This window comes from Pinus tabuliformis, chromosome 4_2 (assembly GCF_031772625.1).
Source record: "Pinus tabuliformis cultivar Carrire ecotype Pingquan chromosome 4_2, CPIR1, whole genome shotgun sequence".
NCBI lineage: Eukaryota > Viridiplantae > Streptophyta > Pinopsida > Pinales > Pinaceae > Pinus > Pinus tabuliformis.
This window is the reverse complement of record NC_142304.1, coordinates 26,675,902-26,685,202: the sequence shown is the minus strand read 5'-3', so window position 1 is coordinate 26,685,202 and position 9,301 is coordinate 26,675,902.

Below are 9,301 nucleotides of genomic sequence, written 5' to 3'. Positions count from 1 at the left end.
TCAATGATAATCTAATAAGAAGAAGAATTTAAAAGGGTTTTCCCCGCAGTGGGTTTTTCCCTAGTCTCTGACCAATTCTGGTGTCTCTATGTGTGAATGATTTTCTTATTTTGTTCTTTATGTTCTGCTGCATTGATGATAATGTTTTTCTTTCTATATAATTGCATATGTTGCTGAATAATGTTGTAAATATAAATAATGATATGATGTTATGGGGTGAATTTAATATGCAAAGTTTGAAATGCAATTATCAAAGCAAAGAACAATTCACCCTAAGAAAATATTAACACAAACAAGCACCAAGACCATGGTATTCTAAGATAGATGGATATTTTCATTGTATGGGATTAAGAAAAACCAAACTCATATTTTACCTTATATTTTATATTTGTTGGGATTGATATGCTCATTTTGGTGTTGTATTCAGATGAATTTTTTCTTATAGGTGCAAATAAGCTCATTGCAAGGTGAAAAGCAGACGTGGAATTTGAGTTTGAGATGAAGGACATTGGCATAATTAATTACTTCACGGGTTTGTAGGTTTGGCAAAGACTATGGGACATTTTCTTTGGGAAATATAAGTACGAAGTTGATATTCACATCAATATTCACTATTATGAAGAAGGCGATAACTTCATGTTTAGAGTTGGTGGATCTCACATTGTCCAAGTAGTTGATAGACTCCTTTATATATTTTGACAATGGACTAGATATTTTTTTTTGTGAATACCTTGAGTCAATTCATGGTGGAACTCAAGTAGGAGAATTGGGTGGTTAGAAAACATTGCTTAAATACTTGAGGAGCATAGTGGAGTATGGTTTGAGATATCTTGGAGATGGTGAAGTAAATTTGCATGGTTATTTCGAGTTTGATTGGGTAGTCAATGCAATGGATAGCTGAGCACCTCAAGGTGTTGCATAACTTGGGTTCAACAATGATATTGTATTTTAGCATGAAGCAAACTTTCATGGCACTTAGCTCAAAAAAGGTAAAATATATAGAAACCAGTAATGCTAGTCATGAGGTCATCTGGCTCCACAAGTTACTTGCAGGAATGTTTGATCGACAGTTGGATCCTACAATAATTTAATAATGTGGTAATCAAATTTGTATCAACCTAAAATCAAATGTTTCATTACAAGTCCAAACACATAGATATCAAATATCCAATCATATGAAACAAGATTAATAAGGGAGCACTGGAGCTTTAGTATATGTCCACAAATCAATAGGTCACTGCTATTTTGACCAAGCCCTTAATGAAAGGGAAGTTTGAAACATTCAAAGACAGACTTAGATTGGTGTACAATTCCTTCCTCACTGAGAGTTTAGAAATGTATTTTGACCAAGAAATTCTTGCATATGTTCCAATGAGAATGTGTAAGAAGTGTTTTGAGACGTTTCATTAGTGGAAACTCGAAAAAAGGTGATCACTAATTCTCTCTTGAAGATTCACTTGAAAAAAATAGTGAAATTTTAATAGTTTAAAGTTTTTTTTTTCTTGACCCACGAGGTATTTGAACCTTGAATGTCATAGCTTACACTATACTTATAACACAATAATCACTAATTGCGCTGCCCCCTATGTGCTCTAATGGTTTAAAGTTATATTTGTCTTAGCAATCTGTTGATGGTGCTAGACCCACCAACATTCAGGGAATCTCCGCGATATGAAGTCCCAATCAGACCTCACACTGTTTGGTGTAGGAGTCCCATCCGGTAGAAAGGCCCGGTTGCCAAATATTTAAGGATTTTCCTTGGCTCTAGTTGTTAGCACAAGAGAGTGATGCATTGGTATCTTCAAAAAGAAAGGCGAGTGTGCTTGGTGAGTGTGCAACACAACTATCTAGGTTTTCTTATTGCAAAAGGGGGAGAAAATTGGGACTCCAAGTGAGAGGTAATAGTACCACCCAGGAAGAGACACACATGAACCAAAAGGACCTGTCCAACATCCAGTGGAATAATCCACAGTGGATGTGACAATCGTTACAACTAATGGACAAGGGAAGATCCGTCTAACATCTACCAGAATAGTCCACAACAGATGTGACAATTTTTATAACCGACAAGTAAAGAAAGGTTTGTCTAGTATCCTGCAAAATAGTCCACAAGGATGAGACAACAGTGAAAACCATTACAACACATTCCAAACAAGATAAGCACTAAAATAACCGAAATAGTTCAACTATATTAGTACATTTAAAAAAAACATGAAATACAAACATTCACAGAATAGTCTTACAAAAATTCATAAGTCATGCATGAAGAACATGTTGGCCTTAAAGGTTTCTGTAATTAAGCAAAAGTTCCAAGACACATATTTACATTGTACATCACTAGCCCCAGTAGTGGGATATTGGAGCCACTCCTTTCTCCTCAAAGAACTAGTTGATCTCTCTAATGTTGTGGGAGGAGCTAAGGTGAAAAATCCTTTGCTCATACAATGAGGGGGTATATCTAACCAAGGGGTGATGCTTACAACTTGTGACTCTTTGACTACCCTCATGATTGATCAACTTCCTATGATTTTTCAACTTGCGTGACTCTTCATAAGTGTGTCCATTGGACTTCCACTTTACAATACATTTGATTTACAATATACATGGCCCGCAATAGTGATGTGGCATATGACAACCCATGACACGACTTGACATGACATTGCTGAGATGGATTGGCTTGATGATGTGGCTGTGTCAAACTGATATTACTATTGAGTGATGGATGTGTTCGTGGATATGATTTCTCTTCTCCTCCGCATAGCTTGGTGATACAAGGTCTTCAATGATCTTCGGTCTTGGAAGGTGATTTCACACTTGCATTCATTTTTCTTGCTCTTGGTATGTCCATTCGTTCGTTCAGCTACAAGTGAGTCTTTAGGCACACTTCCTTCTTTCTTCTCCTTCTTCATCATCTCGCCATGACTTGACAATGTACCTATTCCTGCAATTCACTCATGAAGGGACAACATCAATCTGAAAACTCCTTATCCTAAGATGATGCATTATTATTCATGAAATGAGCCCGGGATAGGTGACAACATAGGAGAGAGGGCCTAGTAACTTCGCATTGCGCAGTTCTAGGTGACAGGGAGAGAGGTTGATCACCGACACTGCGCAGAGCGCATCTGAAGCTTGATTGAGGAACTTTTTGTTGAAGGAAAGTGTAATTAGGTCTAGTCTTCATAAATGTAATTTTGATATTTGTATTATTCAAGAAAAGAAATATTATTTTATAATATATTTCAATGATTTTCTTGCTCATTGAAGTAGGTCTAGCACATGTCAAAGTGCTATAGGTGAGTCAAATAGTCAAAAGGAAATGTTGAAGGCCTTAAGGGCATGTTACACCATGTATAAATATATATTAAAGTTAAAGGGAAACCTCCAAGAAAATTCTTGTCCACTCCTATGTTATGGCACCATCAAGAAGCTCCTTCAAGCATGCTACACCACCATGGAAACTATCCGAAGTCTACTCAACAAATTAACCACCAAACTGCCCTCAAAGTTGGCCTACAATTAAGAGGACTAGTTGGCCTAAATGGAGGGACAATCCTCTATTTATAGAGGTTGTCCACTCCAAATAGAACGCACTACTTGAGCTCTGAAATCCGCAAGGGAAAGAGGAAAAGAGGAATGAAGGAAGTTGAGGAAAAGGTCTACAAAGTGCAACAAATTAAGAAGAAAGGATAACGAAGGTAAAATACTATCTTCTAGGGTAAACACAGTCACATGTGTGAGGAAATGAAGGATAGTCTACTGCCATATCAATAGTAAGATCACAACTCTATATTCCTCCTTGTTTGGGCTAGTAACTAGGCCTACAAGGCCTCCTACTCTAGCATGGAAGAAAGACACTCAAGCAAAGAAGATAAGGGCATATAACACCCAATAATCCTCCCACACGTGAGAGAAATTAGGGAAACATAACAACATAACAATCATACACTCAAGAAGGATTTTGGTTGGTCAAAGTTGAAGTATACTTGAGTAAGGGATAGAAGAGGAAGATATCCTCTAGAAGACTCACTCAAAGAAGGTCTATCTCTAGACAAGATTCATAGTAAGAGAACAGAGTGCCGAAAGGAGGACAAAGTGCTGGAGAACAAAGTGTCGGGGAATAAGGTGCAAAAATAAGGAAGGACTTGACTTGTGCTTGGAGGATACTCTTGTCAGGGATCTAGGGTTTGGCATTGATCAATAAAAGCTTGAATAAGAGAAATTCACTAAAGGGTTTTCCTCTCAAGAGAAGAGAGGTTTTGGCCCTAGCAGAGAGCTAATATCTTGTATTCTTGTTCTTATGTTTTGGTCGCAGTTTGATGAAGTACACACACATGCATTAATAATAATAAGAATAAGTTTAAGCTAACAAGAAAAGTAAAAAGATTCCAAAAATTGTTATCAAGTAACAAAGAATCACACTACACTACTTTGCCCTGGATTCTTAACATGGTATCAGAGCTAAGGTGACACATCAAGGAAAGGGAAACTCAATAACACTCACTAAGGAGAAGCATCTACAAAGTTGAAGCATCAAGCCTAGAAGTCTCAATCACTTCAAGGACAAGAAGGGTATACAATCCATCATTCATCAAGGAGGTCTACAAAGCTAGAAGAAGGGCCTTACATATAGGCACCTACAAATAATAGCAGATTGAAGCAGGACCTACATCAAGTTACAAGTCTTCAAGAAAATCTCATCATCAAGCAAGTCCACTTGGAGAAGGCAACTTGAAGAACATCAATATCCAGGGAAGACAAGCCATCAAGTCTTCATGGAGGAAGAAAATCCATTACATCTCAAAATATATCAAGTACATGTCCCCTTTTGAATATACATCAATGTCTTTTTGCAAGGAAAGCAATAAATTGGTAGGTACCAATAACTTTCTTGCATGGAAGAAGAGGACTGATCTACTACTCAAGGAGAATGAACTCCTAGATCATGTCAAAGGGAATATTACTATCACTGCTAAGGAACAAACTCAAGCCTTATCCAAGTACAATAAGGGTGAGACAAGAGCTCAAAGGATTATAATAGAATCAATCAAACACTCTCTCATTCCTTATGTCTCCAAGTTTGAGACATCGAAAGAAATTTATGATAAGCTAGTAGAGCTATTCTCGGTATCTACAACCGGAGAAGTAATATCTCTAAGAAATGAATTATACAAGATGAAAATAACAGAGGAAGGAATAGCTCCCTACTTCATGAAAATCTATGAAATGAGAGATCAACTTCAAGAGCTCGGGGAAGTCATGTATGATAGAGAGATGACAACTATAGTACTCAATGCTCTACCTGAGGATTGGGGAAACTTCACATCAAGAATATATGCCAAGAAGGAAGCAACCACTCTCAGTGAAATGTGCTCTCTATGCAGAACAAAGGAAACCGGACTTGAGGCAAAGGAAGATGTGGGATCAAAGGAGCAAGCATTTGCTACCATGGCCAAAAGAAAGGGTAAATTTGGCAAGTTTGGTTCATGAAGAACAAACAACAAAGACATCTCCAAAATCCAATGTTTTAGATGCCAAGAATATGGACACTATGAAAGGAATTTTCCTAAGCTTAAAAAGGACAACAAGAACAAAAGGAAGAGGGAATAAGCTCATATAACTCAAGAAATGAAAGAAGAAGGAAAGAAGAAAAAGAAATAAGATCCTCTGGATCTCTACTATGACTAGGTCAAACTCTTTACTTCAAATCTTCTTTCAAAGTTTTGAGTAGTATAGGAGCATGTAGGAATAAGATTAATATTGCATGGCTATAAAGATCCTCCAAGATATTGCATGGCTAGAAACATCCTCTAGAATCTAGCATCATGATGTACATAGAGTTTTAGATACTCATGAAGATGTAGCATTTATGATACGAACAAAAATGCATGAGTAGAAATATATTCTAGAATATAGGAGCATGGCAGATATAACTCTAAATATTCTTGTAGAAGAAGCATACCTAGTATAAAACCTCATCCACGATGAAAGAAAAATTGATCATGATTAAGTATCTTAGAAGACCTTCATCATAAAAAGAAAGGAAACATTTGCAAGGCAAGGATATTTAAGATTCTATGATGGAATCTTCAAAAGAAGGTTCATGGACCAAAGCAGATGTCTCAATGGGAACCCCATTCATGGGATTCAAGAAAAGAATGATATGCAGGAAAGATAAGATGAAGCAAGAAGGGCCACACCAAAAGATGATCAAAGGAGAATCAAGATAAGGTATGTATGCATTAAAGTTTAGTCATGTTATCATTTGTATATTATTGAGTCATGGGATAGTTCTATAACATGATCAAGCATGAAAGAATCTCTTTTACCAAGAACATGCTCGAAGGCATGTACCACAATGCAATGAAGGTCAATAAAAGAATATGCTCACATAAGGAGTATAAGATTGTCGACTAAGAAGTAAGAAGAAATGCTGACAAGTCCAGAAAAAAAGCAATGAAGGAATTTTCTCACAAAAAACATTAGATGGTTGAACTATCTATCTAATAAGAAGAAAATGAAGAAAGAGCTCAAGCATGTGGAAGAACACCATGATCACCGAGAATCAATATTTGACAAGATACTTTGAAGACATCTCCTGAAAGAATGAATGACAACTTTGATAAAGGAGAAAATGACCCTTGACACCTACAAAGGCCTTGCAGATATAAAAGGTGCAGATAACTGATTCTACTCTACCAAGGTGTCGTGATGAAGAAACCATCCAACAAAAAACAATGTTGAAGCAATATCAGGATGAAGTCATGATGGGCTGCTAGGTTGAAGCCTGTAAACAAGCAAGTACAATGAAGCATCCATGCGAAGAATATTCCAAAGCATGGACAAGATGACAAAGGAGTAGCCAAGATGACAAGAAAATCTGATGTATGACATGAAATACACTTTCCTCGAAGGAAGCAATGACATGGAAAACCAGGGAGGAAAGTGATTGATGGATGGTGCCCTACCTAGAAGAAGTTTGAACAAAGACTTCATGACATCAAGAAAGGAAGGAGATCTAGCAGCTGAAGGACCCATGAAGAAGAAGTTGCTAATGAAGGAAAGAGTCCCCAGTTAAGAGGGAACTCTGGCAGTCCCTGATTAAGAGGGAGTTTTGGATCACCCCTGATTACAAAGGAGTGACAATTGTGTTTTCCATTTCATGGGTCATGCACTAGACCAAGACTAACATTCGTAAGTCTAGATGAAGGCCATGAATGGAAATGTAGACACAAGATAGACACAATATTCTTTTCTTCACTTGGGAAGAAAGAATGGGAGGATTGGGTAATCATCTGGCATCCGATACTCTTTGAGGATGTGTAGGGAATCCAAGACAAGGGTAGGCAAGAGGATCGTTATTCTTTGGGGCTGAGAACCCAAGATAAGAATAGTCCTAGAAGGTCATACTCAGAGAACACCCAGGTGGGTATGTACCTTGAGAGACAATGATGAAGGTGTCTATAAATCATTGGTCTCACCAACGTTATAGCTCATGGTCTCGTAAAGAGATGGAGTTGTTAGTCAAGGCCTCGCACTATGACAATGCTGATGGATATGATGCTATAACAAATGGATTTCTAATCTGGTTTCTCTTATGTGAATTCTTCAAGATTGATAATAGCCAAACACCTTGTAATGTTGTATGAATATCTCCCTCGTTAAGAGGGAGTGTTGAAGGAAAGTGTAATTAGGTTCGGTCTTCATAAATGTACTTTTTATATTTGTACTTATTCAAGAAAATAAATATTATTTTATAATATATGTCGATGAGTTTCTTGCTCATTGAAGTAGGTCTAGAACATGTCAAAGTGCTATAGGTGAGTCAAATAGTAAAAAGGAAATGTTGAAGGCCTTAAGGGCATGTTACACCATGTATAAATATATATTAAAGTTAAAGGGAAAACCTTCAAGCAAAGTCAAGTCCACTCCTATGTTATGGAACCATCAAGAAGCTCCTTCAAGCATGCTACACCACCATGGAAACTATTCGAAGCCTGCTCAACAAATCAGCCACCAAACTGCCCTCAAAGTCGGCCTACAATTAAGAGGACTAGTCGGCCTAAATGGAGGGACAATCCTCTATTTATAGAGGTTGTCCAATCCAAATAGAATGCACTACTTGAGCTCTGAGATCCGCAAGGGAAAGAGGACAAGAGGAATGAAGGAAGCTAAGGAAAAGGTATACAAGGTGCAACAAAGTAGGAAGAAAGGACAACGGAGGTAAAATGTTGTCTTCTAGGGTAAACACAGTCACATGTGTGAGGAAATGAAGGATAGTCTGCGACCATATCAATAGTAAGATCACAACACTATATTCCTCCTTGTTTGGGCTAGTAACTAGGCCTACAAGGCCTCCTACTCTAGCGTGGAAGAAAGACACTCAAGAAAAGAAGAGAAGGGAAGATAACACCCAGTAATCCTTCCACACGTGAGAGAAACTAGGGGCAGCAGAACAATAGAACAATCATACACTCAAGAAGGATTTTAGTTGGTCAAAGTTGAAGTATACTTGAGCAAGGGATAGAAGAGGAAGATCTCATCTAGAAGACTTGCTCAAAGAAGGTCTATCTCTAGACAAGATTCATAGTAAGAGAACGAAGTGCCAGAAGGAGGATGAAGTGCTAGAAGAAGTGTCGGGGAATAAGGTGCAGAAAGAAGGAAGGACTTGACTTGTGTTTGGAGGATACTCTTGTTAGGGGTCTAGGGTTTGGCATTGTATCAATAGAAGCTTGAATAAGAGAAATTCACTAAAGGGTTTTCCTCTCAAGAGAAGAGAGGTTTTGGCCCTGGCAGAGAGCCAATATTTTGTGTTCTTGTTCTTATGTTTTTGTAGCAGTTTGATGAAGTACACACACATGCATTAATAAGAAGAAGAAAAATATTAAGCTAACAAGAAAAGTAAAAAGACTCCACAAATTGTTATCAAGTAATGAAAAATCACACTGCACTACTTTGCCCTAGATTCTTCAACACTTTTGAGCACAATCCTCACTGGGTGAAAATTTTTGCAGTGGCCACTCGGATACAAGATTGCGCAGTTTAGGCAGATAATGGCTAATGTTGGATGAGACCTTGGGAGACATATCTGCACAATTTTCAGATGTAAGGGAGACTGGGTAGCAGAGAGACTTGGAGGACAAATCTGCACAGTTCTTGAGGTTAGTGAGCTCCAGTTGAGGGAGGACACTAGGGGACACCTCTACGCAGTTCTGGAGGCCAAGGGAGGCTTCGTTCTCTGTGCATTGCGGGGTTATAGCAAGAAAGGGGAAAATATTGAGGTCTGATAGTGTGAAGTGCG